This window comes from Cannabis sativa, chromosome 5 (genome assembly GCF_029168945.1).
Source record: "Cannabis sativa cultivar Pink pepper isolate KNU-18-1 chromosome 5, ASM2916894v1, whole genome shotgun sequence".
Classification (NCBI taxonomy): Eukaryota; Viridiplantae; Streptophyta; class Magnoliopsida; order Rosales; family Cannabaceae; genus Cannabis; species Cannabis sativa.
In genome coordinates, this window is record NC_083605.1 from 19,440,296 (window position 1) to 19,458,512 (window position 18,217).

An 18,217-nucleotide genomic window follows, 5' to 3' on the forward strand; every position below is an offset into this window, starting at 1 on the left:
TAACATTTAAATATCACAAAAAAAAATATATAGCAAAAATATCCAAAGTCCTAAAGTATTGGACTTTCACTAACCAAATAATTAAATAAAATAGGTAAATATTATTTTGGACTTTGAGTTTTGTAAAAGTTACTGATTGGATTCTTTGTTTTGTTAAATGATAAAATGAACTTATATTTTTCCAAAATGGTAAAAATAGGATCCTGAGCTTAATTTTTTACTATTTTTTTAATATAACCAACTTAAAGACAATTCCTAACACGAACAGATACAGAAAATGTAAATAGTTTTGTCATAACATTTTTAGATCGAATTATTATTAAATTTTATTTTGACAAAAAATCAGTTCAGGGTCCTATTTGTACTATTTTAAAAAATATAGGATCAATTTTGTCATTTAACAAAATAAAAAGTCTAATTGGTAACTTTTGCAAAACACAGGATTCAACATGATATTTACCCAATAAAAATTAATAAAAGTATATTTTAACTTATAAAAATCATGAAATTAATAGGAAAATATATAAAATTTTTTAAATTAATCTTAAAATTAAAGTATAGTTTTATTTACTAAAAATAGAAAGTGAATATTTTTTATTATATGAATATTTGTTTAGAGTAATTTGTGGCATATATACCTAAGTTTAATTTTTAGCTATAAATAAATATTTAAGTTTAATTTTTTACAGTTATAATACTTAAGTTATATTTCTAGAATTTCTTAGGTACTTAGCCGCCAAGTGTTGACTCATTATCTACGTGTTATTTTCTTATTGGTATATTTAAATTAATTTTTAAATAAAAAATAAAAATTTAATAATCTGGACTAATCAAGAATTGCATATGGTAATTTATTTAACACTTAACATTCAGGCACCTAAAGAAGTGAAAGAATTATAACAGGTATTATTACCGTTAAAAATTAAACTTAAGTATTTATTTGCAATCAGAAGTTAAAATTAAGTATTTATGCCACAAATTACTTTATTTTTTAATATTTATTTTTCCTCTTTGAATAGTTTTTTAATTATTGATGTGGTTTTACGTTAATTAATTTATGAAGATCGTAAATAAACGATTGAACAAAGATTTATGGCTATTCAATAAACCCGGTGCAAAAGTAGTTTGAGAAAATTAAAGATACACATAGTCCATTTAGTGCCTATTGATTATTCAACATTCAAGAGTTACCAGAGAGTTATGTTGTTCAAATTACATTGAGCGAGTTAAATTTTTGAACAAAGTTTTTTTTTTTTTTGTTCTAATACATTTAGTTTAATAAATTATGTTTTCCTAAAACTACTCTTTGTTTATAGCCTATCTAATTTTAAATCTTTGTTGCTCTCTTTTTATTTTATTGTAAGGAGTATCTTTGTTGCTCTTCTTTGCTTGGTTTGTAGAAGTTTAATATTTGGTTATCTCAGCGATTCCTTGTTAGGAAAACTTTTCATTAAAAAATAAAATATAAAGAATAATAAAAGGATCTATGTGATTTATACAGTTTGAAATTTTATATATCAATGAAAGATAAATTAAAAAAAATATAACTTTATTGTAAAACTAGTTAATATGCTGCGCTTTGCGTGCGGCTGTTTATAGACATTTTAAATTATATGTATGAATATTTATTAAATAATAAAATCGTATCAAATAATTTCAACTTTATTTTTTATGCATAATTTTAAAATATATATTTATTAAAAATTTTATATAAAAAATTCTAAAGAATTTTTTTTTATAAAAAAATTCATCATACAATTTCTCTTATACAAAATAAAACATCTTCAAATATATATTATAGTGAAGAAAAATTAAAAATTGAACAATACTCACACAAATAGATATAAAACAGAAAGAAGATCATAAATTTATTGAAAACTCATTATATAATTTTAAAATAACTGTCATCATCGTATCTCACTTATAGTCACTATTACATTTAATGATGTTATCACTGTATCTCTCTTGTAGTCTGTTGGGCTTTGTGCCCTAAATAAAACTCTATTTTAATGTATCTTTTCTATTCAGTTATCAATAAAGGAACAGATTTATTTTCATTATTTATTTAATGTGTTATTTGGTTCATGTGATTATTTATTTGTTTATTTGATTTATAAATTCATCCAAATCCTTATCACATTGATATTCTTGTTTATTGTGTTATCAACACAGTGGAAAGTAATTAAGATTGTGTGATTAAATATATTCCTATGATTTATCATAACATAGGGTTTAACTGATAGGATAATCTACAATGTAGTTTACTTGGACCTTGGATAAGTGTTAATGTCCTTTCCAGGGCATTGGTTAAAGTAAGCTTGGGTTGGATGTATGGAGTATGCATCGGAAGGGACCAATATTGAACTTGAATCAGATATGATAAACTTACCGTAATATCTATCAAATTTAATATCACCTAGTTGATCTTAGATCAAGTGATCTCAATCCTTAGATGGTTAGGTGCTAGTTCAATTGTATTATTTGTGTTCTTCAACCTGTTAGTTAAAATCGACCAAATGGTTCTTCTCATGACATATAGATTAAGAACATGGTAGTTCAATTGAGTGGGAGCCCTAATCATAGATATAGAATAGCTTCTATTCGGATATAAAAGTCAAACAATGATTTCCTTCGAGCTTGGATAGAAATAAATGGTTGAGTACTCATTTCAGTGATTATATTAGTTCACTGGAATATCATTTATAGGTAGCTAAGTGTTTTAAGGCTAAAATACATTGAAGGGTGTAACGGTAAATTTATCCATACTCAATGTAGATCATCTATAAAGGATCATTGATTATCAGGATTATAACAAATGGATAATCTCATAGCGTATCTATATCGTGGAACATATAAAGCGTTTTATATAATTAAGAGTGCAATTCTAAATCTATAGTGGTGCAAGGAGGAATTAATAAGTTAGAGAATTTACTTGGTAAGATTTGCTTATTGGAAGCTCGGTTATATAGGCCCATGGTCCCCATACTAGTTGAGACAAACTACTTGTAAGACTAATTTAATTGATTCTAATTAATCAATTATAATTCTAAAATTAGACTATGTCTAGTTTATAAATTTTCACTAAGTTATGGTTTGATTGTAAAGAAATAGAATTTTAGGGTTGATTTATTAATAAAGACACTTTGTGAAGTCTAATTAATAAATAATATAAATTGCAATTTTAGTTTACTGAAATATCATTTATAGGAAGCTAAGTGTTTTAAGGATAAAATACATTGAGGTGTAAAACGGTAAATTGTCCCTACTCAGTGTAAATCATCTATAGAAGATCTTTGATTATTGGTATTAGAATGATGGTTAAATTTTCAGAGCGTATCTATAGTGGTGCAAGGAGGAATTAATAAGATAGAGAATTTACTTGGTAAATTCTAGATCTGCTTATTGGAAGCTCGGTTATATAGGCCCATGGTCCCCATACTAGTTGAGACAAACTGCTTGTAAGAATAATTTAATTGATTTTAATTAATCAATTATAATTCTAAAATTAGACTATGTCTAGTTTATATATTTTCACTAAGTTATGGCTTGATTGTAAAGAAATAGAATTTTAGGGTTGATTTATTAATTAAGAGACTTTGTGAAGTCTAATTAATAAATAATATAAATTGCAATTTTAGTTTACTGAAATATCATTTATAGGAAGCTAAGTGTTTTAAGGATAAAATACATTGAGGGGTAAAACGGTAAATTTGTCCCTACTCAGTGTAAATCATCTATAGAGGATCTTTGATTATTGGTATTAGAATGATGGTTAAATTTTCACAGCGTATCTATATCGTGGAACATATAGAGCGTTCTATATAATTGAGTGCAATTCTAAATCTATAGTGGTGCAAGAAGGAATTAATAAGTTAGGAAATTTACTCGGTAAATTCTAGATCTGCTTATTGGAACTCGGTTATATAGGCCCATGGTCCCCATACTAGTTGGGACAATATTGCTTGTAAGACTCAGTTAATTGATTTTAATTAATCAATTATAATTCTAAAATTAGACTATGTCTTATTTATGAATTTTCACTAAGCTAGGGCTTAATTGTGAAGAAAAGAGATTCTAGAGTTTATTTGTTAAATAAGAGATTTTATTAAGTCTAATTAATAAATATATTAAATGTCAATTTTATTTGATAATTAATTTTAATTATTAAATAAATAGTTTTGGCATTTGAGTAGTTGAATTAGAAAATATGGCATTTGTGAAAGAATAGGATAAATAGTTGAAAAAATGGCAAAATTGCAAGTGGTGGGCCCACATCCTATGGCCGGCCACATGTTCTTTATTTTACCATTTATTTTTCATTTTTTTAATGCCAAATAATTCAAACCCAAACCTAGAAGGATTCCTATAAATAGATAGTGATAGACTCAAATTGAAAGATGATAACAGTTGATACACTTAAGCCTTTCAGTCAAAAATTTGAGCCTTCACTCTTCTCTCTCTATTTCGAATCCTTTCTCTCTCTTTCTCTCTTCAATTCGAACCCTTATAGTGATAGAGTACATGCCCACGCATAGTAAGTTGGTACTCAATCATAGTGTGTTAGACTATAAAGAATCCAAATCAACAGAAGGAGAATCTGGCTCAGATCTTGGTGATACTCTGCTACTGAAAGAATACAAAGGTTAGAGATCTGAGCGGAAAGAGTCATTTAATTTTGCTGCAACCAGTGTAAGGTTTCTTGAACTTTATATGTGTTTTAATTATATTGTTTTATAAATTCATATTTAGGATGTTAAACAACATACATGGTAGTAAATCTAGATCCTGATAAAATAATCCCCAACATCCATTCCCTTGGATTGCAAACCCCCGGGGTCTCCAAGGCACCTCTTGATTATGTGCCTGGTTTTTCGGTTGCTCATCTTCAAGGGCATCCTTAGTTTTCTCAGGTTGTTCTTCCTGAGCATATGGACGGTCCCCTTGAGCGAGGTCTGCCTCGAGTCCTCCTCACTCTAGGATCAGGTTGGTTTTGAGCTTCGTTTTCCTGAGCCGCCCTGGCTGTGGCTGCCTCCCATTCCAACTCAGCGTTTCGTTGGTTCGCCTCCTCCAAACGTAGCCTGAGTTGGCAATTTTCCTACTCTACCAATGGCACTTAATTAGTGGGATCATAAGCATCCTCCTCCCTAGGTACATAACCACCAACTTTAGTATGAGTTTCCTCATTCCCAATTTCTGGGTTTTGGTCACCTTCGGGTTGGCTTCTCCTCGAACGTGTTGACCGTGTAGATTGAGTTGTTTGTGAGTTGGGAGGCCTCCGTGAGCCTCCAGGCTCTTTTCCAGCACGGTGAGTAGTCTCTTCAAGTTGATTATTATCGTTTTCCCCATTGTCAGCCATGGAGAAAAGTTTTTCCTTTAGGTTAGGAGGGATTTTTTCTAAGCTATTTTAACATAGGCTCTCAATGAAAGCACCAAATTGTTAACGCAGATTTTCATTAACAATAATGAGCCTAATTTTGTGATAGGTTTAGAACAAAAAATTATAGAAAATAAAAGAAGCAAAAGTAACACCAAGTTTTTGACGTGGTTTTGCAGTTAATTCTGCATAGTCCACGAGTCAATCTTATTCAGCCTTTTCTGATACGAAACTAGGGTTCTTATTTTTCTCTCAAGGATTTTTCGTCCCCTTTTTCTGTACTTTCTGCCCCTATTTATAATGACATAGGGTGGCAGTTAATTACATTCAGATACGAATCCCACAACAATATTTCCTTGAAATTGTGGACCTTAATTACGCACCACGTAAATAAATGCGGTTATTATTTAAAAATTATACATCTGTGATTTAAACTGCTTTTAATGAGTCAACGCTGATGTGGATTAAAACATGCTACAAAGTGTATCTCACCAGGGCATCTTGCTAGGTACTTGAACACTCAATAGCAACATTAACCCTGGCAGCGAGCTGGGGCTCTTCCTATGTCTTTCTGAGGTTGATAATGTGAATCCCATCGTTTCTGCGCATGAAGACATGACGCTCCATCTGACAATCGCAGTTCTTGGTGACAAGGTGAACTTCAAAAACCAACATCATTTGAATGTCGGCTTCTTTCTAAGAGAGTTGACGAAACGGAGCAGTGAAATTCATTGAAAGATGTCTGGAGCTGATTAGCAAAGGTACCAAGAGTATGCCTTCCCATGGCGAGATGGATGTCTCACTATTCGCTATTCATGTCCTTCAAGATGTAACACTTAGTTAGTATAATGTATATTGTACGCTAAGTGTTCTAACAGCCAACACTTCTCGTCATCACTTCTCTACGTATCGCGAGGTAGATGCCTCGCTACGTAATATCGATGTCCTCCTCACGATTGTGTCTTTTTACGTGAAATGGCTTTTCTTCAATACGCAAATCAATAGTTTGTACATCTTTGTCTCACTTAAGACTATACAGTCACCGAGTTATAGATATGCTCTATTAACTCCGCATTTAATGAGTTATTCCATTTAATATACTTTAATATAATTTCCATTATATTTGTTGATTCGTATTCCCCAAGGTTGACACGTGTTATCTTCTGAAGTACCAGCCAAATTTCGGGTACAACAATTATTTCTAAGTTTATTAATATTTTAATATCAAAATAAAATCATTTCAAATTTTAATAATAAAATAAGTAATATCTAATCTTATAATTTAAATAAAAAAACAAACAAAAATAATCAAAATTTAAAAATTAACCATAAGGCTAGTTTGTGGGAAAATCAAATTTTTAAATTCAAAGGCTACTAATATCTAAAAGTAATTTTAATTAATTAAAAATATTAATAAAAATTAATTTCGTTCTGATACTTAGATTTTTATTTGAAAACTTGAATTCTACACAAAATTCTACCAAAATTTGAATTTTGTTTCACTGAAAAATGATTTTTGAATCAAAAGATATCACAAAAACAAGGCGCACATGAGGGTGGAAGTGGGCGAGGAAAGGGCTGCTAGCAGCCTGCTTGTGGGCTAATCTCGGTCAGGAGGGGAAAAATTTCGGACATGGCCCTGTCTGAAGGCCTCATGTCCCAGCAAGCCTTCCCATCCGCGCGCCCGTGTGCATCCCTTTGAGATACTTTTATTCAGACTCAAAAAATCATAACCAATTCATAAAAAATCCAAATTAAGTTATGTAAAAGCCTAAATTTATTAATTTTTTTCATCTACTTTCCAGGAAAAATACTTTTAGAACGAAACAAAAAATATTTATCATCGTAAATTGCAAAACCAACATGAACACATCCAAACCAACACAAATATCATTTTAAATCCATATTTCATGAAAGTAAATCATTACCATGGATCTAAGTCCAGTTGTTGGGGATTAATTTAACAGGATCTAGATTTTTTACCATGTATGTTATTTAACATCCTAAATATGAATTTTTAAAATAATAGAATTTAAACACATATAAAGTTCAAGAAACCTTACATTGGTTGGAGCAGAATTAAATGACTCCTTCCATTCAGATATCTAACCCTTGTGTCCTTTCTGTAGCAGAGTATCACCAAGATCTGAGCTTGATTCTCTTTCAGTTGATTGGATTCTTCACAGTCTTACACACTATGATTGAGTACCAACTTGCTATGTGTGGGCATGTACTCTATCACTATAAGGGACTCAAATTATAAGTATTTTATAAGTTTTCATTTCTATTAGACTCTCCCCTACGGTGACTACTTAAAAATAAACTTACAGAGTATGAACAATGGTGGAAGCTCATAAAATAAGAATAACCTTGACTCTCGCCTACCGGGACAACGTTGGATTCTTATTTTGATCGAATAAAATGTTGCTAAAATGGTGTCCATTTTAAATGAGTTGACTACGCTATTTAACTAATGTTATCTTTGAATCTCGCGCTACCGGGACACTGTATTTTATTATGTTGGAAACCTTGGAAAATAATTAATATGTTTCATTTTTGGTATTTTTGCAACATATTTGCTTTACTTGTTATTTTCTGAACTTGTGTATGAATTTAATTGAACCAATAATTTAATTCTATTTATTGATATTTGTAGTGTTAAAATTTACAACCCACACCCCAATCCTCTTTTAGTGTATGCCTTTACAAATGAACTCCAAAGTGTGAAAATGACTCCTGATCAGAGTATCACTTTACACTTTGTCACGATGAACATGAAATTCCAGAAAGCAACTATACTGGGAATTGTTTTATCTAGAGAGCAAAAAGTTCATTTTGTTCTTTACAACTTATCACCTGAATTTGATCAATTTATTGTTAACAATTGGAACTTGTCCGACATAGACAAGCTGGACGCTCAATTGCGTGCTTATGAACGGGCATTGTCACTTGCATGGAGGTCCTTCTCCAGTAATACAGATAAGGGCAAAAAGAAAGCTGAAGATATTGAGAATGATTCCTTTGACAATCTTACTACTTCAGGCCCAGTTGAAAAAGATAGAGAAAGTGATTCCACTTCCTCATATTATCTTTCACAACGAATTGAACCAGCTATAAGAACAATCCAAGAACAAATAAGCAGACATATTATTAAATGTTTAAATTGTGAACAAAAGTGACATTTTAAATCAAATTGTCCCAGACTTCTCAACACTAAGAACAATGGTAATGCTTTTGTTTTTGAATCATGTGTTTTAGAGAATGACAAATCCATTTGGATTGTTGATTCTGGATCTACTAACCATGTCTGTTATTCATTACAATTGCTTGAAAATTGGATTTATTTAAAATCTGAAGAGTTGGAACTTAAAGTTGGTAATGGCGAAATGGTATCGATTAAAGCTAGAGGAAAACCAAAACTCAAGTTTCAGAACAGAATTTTGAATTTAGACAATGTTTTGTTTATTCCAAATTTCAGTAGAAACTTGATTACTATTTCATGTTTACAGTTGCAACAATATAAATTGAATTTTTCGAGTTCTAGTTCTATCATTCTCGAAATGACATTCAAATTTGTGTTGCATCTATGGAACAAGGGCTTTATGTTCATAGACCAGATGAACCATTTGTGCTTCATAACAAAATGTTTAAGGTAGCTAAACCTAGGAACCACAAAAAAGCAAAAGATGGATAATAAAAATGAAACATATCTATGGCACTTACGTCTTGGTCATATAGGCTATGATAGACTTCAGCAGTTAACCAAAGGTGGTCCATTGAAAAATTTCACCTTAGGTGAATTACCAATTTGTGAATCTTACATAAAAGGCAAAATGACAAAATGTTCTTTCTCTGCAAAGGGAGAGCGTGCCAAAGAACCACTAGGAATAGTACATTTAGATCTTTGTGGACCATTGAATGTCAAAGCTAGAGGTGGTTATTAGTACTGTGTCACTTTCATTGATGATTTCTCTAGATATGGTCATATTTACCTTATGCATAAGAAATCTGAAACTTTTGAGAAGTTTTAAGAATTTCTAGCATTGGCTCAAAACCAATTGGGTAAAACTTTAAAGATCTTGCGAACTGATAGGGGTGGAGAATATATGGATATGCAGTTCAAAGATCATTTAATTGAACTTGGAATTGAATCCCAATTGACTGCCCCTAGCACTCCACAGTAAAATGGCATTGCAGAATGAAGAAATCGCACGCTTTTGGAAATGATGAGGTCCATGCTTAACTATTCAACTCCACCTACGTCCTTTTGGGGATACACTATTCAGATGGCAACTGAAATTTTAAATGTTGTTCCATCTAAATCAGTCCCTAAGACACCTTTAGAATTATGTAATGGTTGTATACCAATGCAAGTTGTTACAACCGAGAAATCTACCACAAATGATCTTGTTTAGAAGGTCACGGCTCCTCGTCGTAGTGGGAGGGTTTCCACAAAACCAGCTCGTTATGGCTTGGATGCTGAAATCAATATGGTCTTTGGTGACAGTATTAATGACGATCCATTAACCTACAAACAGGCAATGGCAAGTCTAGAACGGAAACAATGGTCAACCGGCATGGATTCAGAAATGGATTCTATGAAAAGGAACAAAGTTTGGGAATATGTAGATGCGCCTGATGATTATCATCCAATTGGATCTAAGTGGGTCTACAAGAAGAAAAGAGGTGATGGTGGCGAAATTGAAACTTTTAAAGCTAGACTGGTCGCAAAGGGTTTGCAATATCCTGAGATTAAGAAAAATGGATTAACAAACCCTAACTGGTTAAATATGTATTATTATGGAATTATATTATTATATAGTTTATTATATGTGAATTAATATGATATATGACATGTTAAGACCTCTTTGGTAAGCCAGGAGCATTTTAGTAATTTTGACCCGAAAAGGGTAAAACTGTGGAATTTATATTATGATGTGCTTATGGACTGTATTATTATATAGTATACATGTCTTGTCCTTTTTCAGGTGTTTTTTGATAGGTCGGCACAGTATAGTAACAATTGGGAATTTCGGGCCGAACCAGGTTCAGGGCCGAAATTCATTTTTGGGATTTTATATTGGCATTTTATTGTTGAGTGATTAATTTGAAATTATTTTGAGTATGTATGTGATGGTTAATGACCCTTTTGTTTGAAATATTTTACCAGGATCTAGATTTACTACCATGTATGTTTCATTAACATCCTAATATGAATTCTAAAATAATGAAATAAACACATAAGGGTTCAAGAAAACCTTACATTGGGTGCAGCAGAATATAATGACTCATTCCGTTCAGATCTCTAGCCCTTGATTCCTTTATGTAGCAGAACATAATCAAGATCTGAACCTGGATCTCTTTCTCTCCTTCTTTGATGTTGATTCTCCTTCTTGTTGATTGGATTCTTCACAATCTTCCACACTATGATTGAGATACCACTTGATGTGTGTGGGCACTACTCTATCACTGGGGTATTTCGAAATTGAAGATAAGAAAAGAAAAGAAGAGGGTGGCGGCTATGGCTCAGGTTTTTCTCTGAAAAAGAATAAGATGCACTGGATTGTTTCCTAAAGCCATCACTTTCTATTTATAAAATGCCATCTAGGTTTAGGTTAGAATTGTATGGTATTAAAATAATGAAAAATATAAATGGTAAACCCTATACAAAGTGGCCGGCCATATTAGTGGGCCTCACTTTGTAATTTTGCCATTTTGTCATTTCTCAATCCCATTTTCTCAAAAATGCCAATTTTCCAATTCAACCATTTAAATGTCAATTCTAATTATTTAATATATTTATTAATTAGACATATAAAGTCTCTTAATTAATAAATAAAACCAAGAATCTCTTTTCTTCACAATTTTGCCCTTGCTTAGTGAAAATTCATAAAGTAGACATAGTCTAACTTTAGAATTATAATTGATTAATTAAAATCAATTAACTGAGTCTTACAAGTAGTATGGTCTCAACTAGTATGGGGACCATGGGCCTATATAACCGGGCTTCCAATAAGTCGAATTGAATTTACCAAGTAAATTCCCTAACTTATTAATTCCTTATTGAATCCACACTTAGAACTTGGAATTGCACTCTCAGTCATATAGAACGCTCTATATGTTCCACGATATAGATACGCTATTAGTTATCCATTATTATAATCCTAATTTGATCAATGACCCTCTAATAGATGATCTACATTGAATAGGAACTAAATTACCGTTACACCTTCAATGTATTTTATCCTTAAAACACTTAGCTCCGTATAAATGATATTTCAGCGAAGTGAAATGAGATCTCAACCATTTATCTCTGTTTAGCCAAGCTCGAAGGATATCATCGTTTTACTTCTAAATTCCTATAGAAGTTATAGACTCCATATTTATGTTAGCGCTCCCACTCAATTATACTATCATATTCCCAAAATGTACGTATCACCCTGACCCAAAAGTAGGCTTAACTAACAAATCAAAGAACATGTGTAATACTCTTGAGATCGAACCTAACCATATCAGGATTAAGATCATTTGATCTAAGATCAACAGGTGATATTGGATTGAATAGATATTACGGTAAATTTTAATATATCTAATCAAAGTTCAATATCGGTCCCTTCCGATGTATACTCCATACATCCGATACTGGTAAACTTTGCCAATGCCCTGGAAAGGACATAACACTTATCCAAGGTGTAAGAATACCTATCGCTGATTATATCATGTCAGTCTAAATCCAGTGTACTGAAAAATCAGGGAATAAACTTTCGAACATATAATTAAGATTATATTCCACTGTGCTGACAACACTATAATCATTAACAAATTCATATGTTCTGGACTTAAATAGAATTCATACATTATATGCATATAATCACGAAATATATCATGTGAACCATGTAACATAAAATATTATTTCTGATCTTTATTAGTAAGTAAATCCGATTATATTGAACTGAGTTTTATTTAGGGCACAAAACCCAACACCTTTTGCCCTTGGTTGTGTGCTTATGTGAGAATATGGCCCTAGGGGCAATTTAGTCATTTTAGCTATTTTATCTATTTTGTAACAAAGTGATTATTGAACAAAATAATGAATTATTTTGCATTTATTTCTCAGCCCTATGAACCGACCCCCCCTCTCTCTATATTCATCTTTCTAATTTTTAATTTGTTGAGAATTGCTTGGGTTGGAGCTTGATTTGTGGGAATTTTCGGTGCTTGTGTTATTGAGGATTTTAAGGTATTCTATCCCTTGTTTATATTTAAGTAGCTGCTGACATTTAGATGTTGAAAAGCATAAAAAAGGTGTTGGTGTTGGTCTTGTATGCATGTGGATAGAATTGATTTTAATCTTGATGTTTATAACATGATTGTGTTGTTAAGATTGTGGAGTATGTTCTTGGTAACTTAAATGAGATTTTAAAATGTTGTTGTGTATGAATTTAATTGAATACTCTGAATTTTATGGTTGATGGTAAGCTGAATTTATGATTAGCTATTTAAGTTCTTGGGTATGAGATTTTGGTGATTTTTGCTCAAGTGTGTGCTTATTTTGAACAAGGATTAAATCTAATTTTATGATGTATGTATGCTGTGATTTAGAGCTTAAAATGTGTGTGATAGCTCTTTGTTATGTGGGTTATTATTGTGGAATTATTTCTGGTGTGTGAGCATGCTTTTGACTGAGTTTGGGTGCGATTGAGCATGTTTTTGAGCAGGAGAATTGGGATTTTTTGGGTTTGAAATCCAGGGGCCGTGACCTAGCTCTCTAGGCGCTGCAGCCCGCCTCTGTTGAAATCCTAGGTTTTAAACCCAGGCGTCGCGGCCCCATGTGGGGAGTGCCGCGGCCTGCCCTTCGTTTTTGGGCAGATTCGAGCTCGTTATTCAAATTCTTGTAATTTGTGATCCGGACTCCGTTTCTGGAGTTCTATATATCGTTGGAAAGCTCGTTCTGAGCTCTATGTGATTATTTGGAATTTTAATACCAATTTTATATTATGTGGAAGTGGATTTAGGGATTAACCCTATATTTGTAAATCCCAAAAATTGTGACTAGGATTACCGGTACTTGGTCAGGAGCACCCAGGGATTTGGAATCTCCACGTTTGCAGGACATTAGGTAAGACAGTAGTTTGCACGTAGAGTTAAGCCCGGTGGCGCTCATGTTTTATATTATGATTGTGATTAATTGAGAACCAGCAGTAGGGTTATTATTCTAAAATGAGCGGTTATATAGCCTAGGATTATAACCCTAGTAATTAATGATTTTGGGTGTTATGTCATGCTAATATGTTGGAATAGAGAATTATGCGGTCAAGGCATAATTAAATTAGACTTGGTAAATTAGTACCTTGAGTTCGATAATAATGCAGTTTAGGGTTATTACCCTAGAATTAATATGAAGGTAAGAAAGCAATGATGAACAGTAGCATTGCTAATCCAGTGAAAGTATGATTTAGGGTTATTACCCTCAATAGATGTTATTTTGAGCATGTTATGATATGTTATATGAGAAATTGTTTAGTATGCAAGTTAGGGTTATTACCCTAAGATTATGTATATATGAATAGGGTTATGTGGCAAGGCATAATCAGGTTAGACTCGGTAACTATAACCGAGATAAACCCTACTAAGGCCTTATTGTAAATAGACGTGTGAGCATAACACGTGGGTCTATGCCACATAGACATATATAGGCGTGTGAGCGTAACACGCAGGTCTATATTAAATAGACAAATAGTGCGGTGGCACCATAATTATGTGTTATATATATTGAGATTAAGGGTTATTACCCTAGTGATTATTAATGTGTAAATGATATGTCATGTTATATGTGTATTGAGATTAAGGATTTTACATTTAAGGTATAATTGGGTTTGACTCGGTAACTAGAACCGAGATGAACCGTTCTAAGGCCTTATTGTATTTAGAATTGTGAGCGTAACACGTAGATCTATGCCACATAGACATAAATAGGTGTGTGAGCGTAACACGCGGGTCTGTGTCATATAGACAAATGTGAAATGGCATTATTGTATATGTGATATGATGATTATAATTATTGATATTATATTGTCTTACTAGGCTTGGCTCACGGGTGCTTTGCTATGCAGGAAAGGGTAATTTTGTCTCTGATCAGCCATGAGTGCGAGAGCTTGGCGATGCTTGTACATGTTCGGGCCACTCTAGACCAAGCGGGTTGGGGTCTACCAGCGATGTACTTTTGTGACTCTGATTTTGCCGCTTAGGTCGGCTAATGAAAAGACTTGTAATATTTTGTAAAAGATTTTTGGGATCCCAAAACATGTCACATTTGATTGTAAAGTTTAAAGTTGTTTCAAGTTTTATTTTCATTCTGTTTTAGATTAAAGTTTAAATTTCCCCACTTATCTTTCTAGTAATCCCGATTTAGGGGATTAGGGTTTCATAAATAGTTGTCATGACGTGCCTAATTGTAGGGCGTTACAGGGTTATACCCAAAGAGAAGGTGTGGACTATGAGGATACTCTTAGTCCAGTCACCATGCTCAAATCCATCAGAATTTTTCTCTCCATAGCTACTGCTTTCGATTATGAAATTTGGCAAATGGATGTCAAGACAACTTTCCTTAATGAAATTCTTGAAGAAACCATCTATATGGAGCAACTAGAAGGTTATAAGCTCCCAGGGTAGGAAGAGAAAGTTTACAAACTTAATAGGTCCATTTATGGACTTAAACAAGCTTCCCGCTCTTGGAACAAAATGTTTGATGAAATAATTAAAACCTATAGCTTTCACTAGAACAATGATGAACCTTGTGTTTACCAACTCAAGGATAATCAAATGGTAGTATTCCTGGTCCTTTATGTTGATGACATTTTGATTATCGACAACAATATCAAGAAAATGACTGACATCAAGGAATGGCTTGACACTCAATTCAAAATGAAAGATTTGGGTGAAGTTACTTATGTTCTCGATATTCAAATCATCAGAAACTGGAAGAATAGATCCCTTGCTCTCTCTCAAACAATTTACATTTATAAGGTGCTAGAGAGATTCTCAATGACAAATACCAAAGGGGCAGTGATGCCTTCTAGACCTGGTATCCGTCTATCTAAGGAACAGTGTCCCACTAATCCTCAAGAGATAGCTTCAGCAGTTGGAAGTCAAATGTATGCAATGTTATGCATTAGACTTGACATATGCTATGTAGTAGGAATTGTAAGCAGGTATCAGACAAACCCAGGAGAGGAACATTGGACTACAGTTAAGCATATTCTGAAATATTTGAAAAGTACTAGGCATTATGTATTAGTCTACAAGGGTGGTGCTTTAAATCTCGTAGGCTATACCGACTCAGATTTCTAGGATTGTCTTGAAGATAGGAAGTCTACATTTGGGATGGTATTTACTCTTGGGGGTGGAGCAGTTATTTGGAGAAGTGCTAAGTAAACCACAATATCAGACTCTACCATGGAGGCCGAATACATAGCTGCCGCTGAGGCTGCTAAGGAACTAGTATGGCTTAGAAAGTTCTTCTCAGGACTTGGTGTTGTTCCTGGAATGGAAAAACCAGTAGTTTTACTTTGTGACAACACTGGTGCAATAGCCAATAGTAAAGAGCCTCAAAGCCACAAGAGAAGCAAACACATAGAGAGGAAATACCACATTATCAGGGAATATGTGGCAAGAGGGGATAAAATGGATACTGAAGACAGCTTAGCTGATCCATTCACGAAAGTTTTGACTGTAACTACATTTGAAAAGTACAGACTGAATTTAGGATTAATTGAAATGTACTGATTGTTTTATGTTAGTGAAAACGGGAGTTTGTTGGGCTTTATGCCCTAAATAAAACTCTATTTCAATGTAATCTTTTCTATTCAATTATCAATAAAGAAACAGATTTAATTTCATTACTTATTAAATGTGATATTCTGTTCATGTGATCATTTATTTATTTGATTTATAAATTCATCTAAATTCTTATCACATTGATATTCTTGTTTTTTTGTGATCTCAATACTGTGGAAAGTAATCAAGATTGTGTGATTAAATGTATTCCTATAATTTATCAGTACATAGGGCTTAACTGATAGGATAATCTACAATATAGTTTACTTGCACCTTGGATGAGTGCTATGTCTCTTCCAGGGCATTGATTAAAGTAAGCTTGGGTTGGATGTATGGAGTATGCATCGGAAGGGATCGATATTGAACTTGAATCAGATATGATAAACTTACAATAATATCTATTCAATTCAATATCACCTAGTTAATCTTTGATCAAATGATCTAAATCCTGAGATGGTTAGGTTCTAGTTTAATTGTATTATTTATGTTCTTCAATTTGTTCGTTAAAGTCGACTAATGATTCTTCTCGTGACATATAGATTAAGGACATGGTAGTTCAATTGAGTGGGAGCGCTAATCATAGATATGGAATCTATAGCTTCTATTTGGACATAGAAATGAAACGACAATTTCCTTCGAGCTTGGGCTAATAGAGATAAATGATAGAGTGCTCATTTTAGTGATTATATTAGTTCACTAAAATATCATTTATAGGTAGCTAAGTGTTTTAAGGACAAAATACATTGAAGGGTGTGACGGTAATTTGTCCTTACTCAATGTAAATCATCTATATAGGATAATTGATTATTAGGATTATAACAAATGGATAATTCATAGCGTATCTATATCGTGGAACATATAGAGCGTTCTATATAATTGGGAGTGCGATTCCAAATCTATAGTGGTGCAAGGAAGAATTAATAAGTTAGGGAATTTACTTGGTAAATTCTAGATCTGCTTAGTGGAAGCTCGATTATATCGGCACATGGTCCTCATACTGGTTGAGAGAAACTGCTTGTAAGACTCAGTTAATTGATTTTAATTGATCAATTATAATTCTAAAATTAGACTATGTCTAGTTTATAAATTTTCACTAAGATGTGGCTTGATTGTGAAGAAATAGGATTTTAGGATTTGTTTGCTAATTAAGAGACTTCGTGGAGTCTAATTAATAAATAATATAAATGATAATTTTATTTGATAATTAATTTTAATTATTAAATAAATAGTTTTGGCATTTATAGGATTGGAATTGGAAAAATATGGCATTTGTAAAATAATAGATAAATGATAAGAAAAAGGGCAAAAATGTAACTAGTGATGGGCCCACTTCATGGCCAGCCACTGAGTCCTATTTTTGCTATTATTTTATCATTTTTTATTCCATATAATTCAATCCTAATCCTAAGTGAATTAGTATAAAAAGAAAAGAATAGTCTCATAATCCAACTAATGAATCTAAACCTAGTTTTCATATTGTCAGACAACTAGAGAGTTTAATACTTCTTCTTCTTCTTTTCTCTCTTCTAATTCAAATTCTATAGTCTTATTCATTATTAAAATTCGAGCCTTTAATGATTGAGTGCATGCCCACCCATAGCAAGTTAGTCCTTAATTATAGTGTGTAAGGCTTTGAAGAATCCAAACAACTGAAGGAGTGTCGGGCTTAGATCTTGATTATACTCTGCGGCAGAAAGGAACCACGGTTAAAGATTTGAGCGGAAGGGGTCATTTAATTCCAGTACAACCAATGTAAGATTTCTCATACTTTATATGTGTTTGTTTTAATCATTTTAGAAATTCATATTTAGGATGTTAAAAACATACTTGTTTGTAAATCTAGGTCCTGGTAAAATATATTCCAACATTTTAAACTTCATGTAGGCTGGCTTAACATGTACAATCATCACCAGAGACAAGCCCGACTCGTGGTGTAGTAAGTGTTGAGAGTAAATGCTTAACTGCCTTTGTGATTATTTATTTATCGCTTTCCGTTTTAGGTAGTAT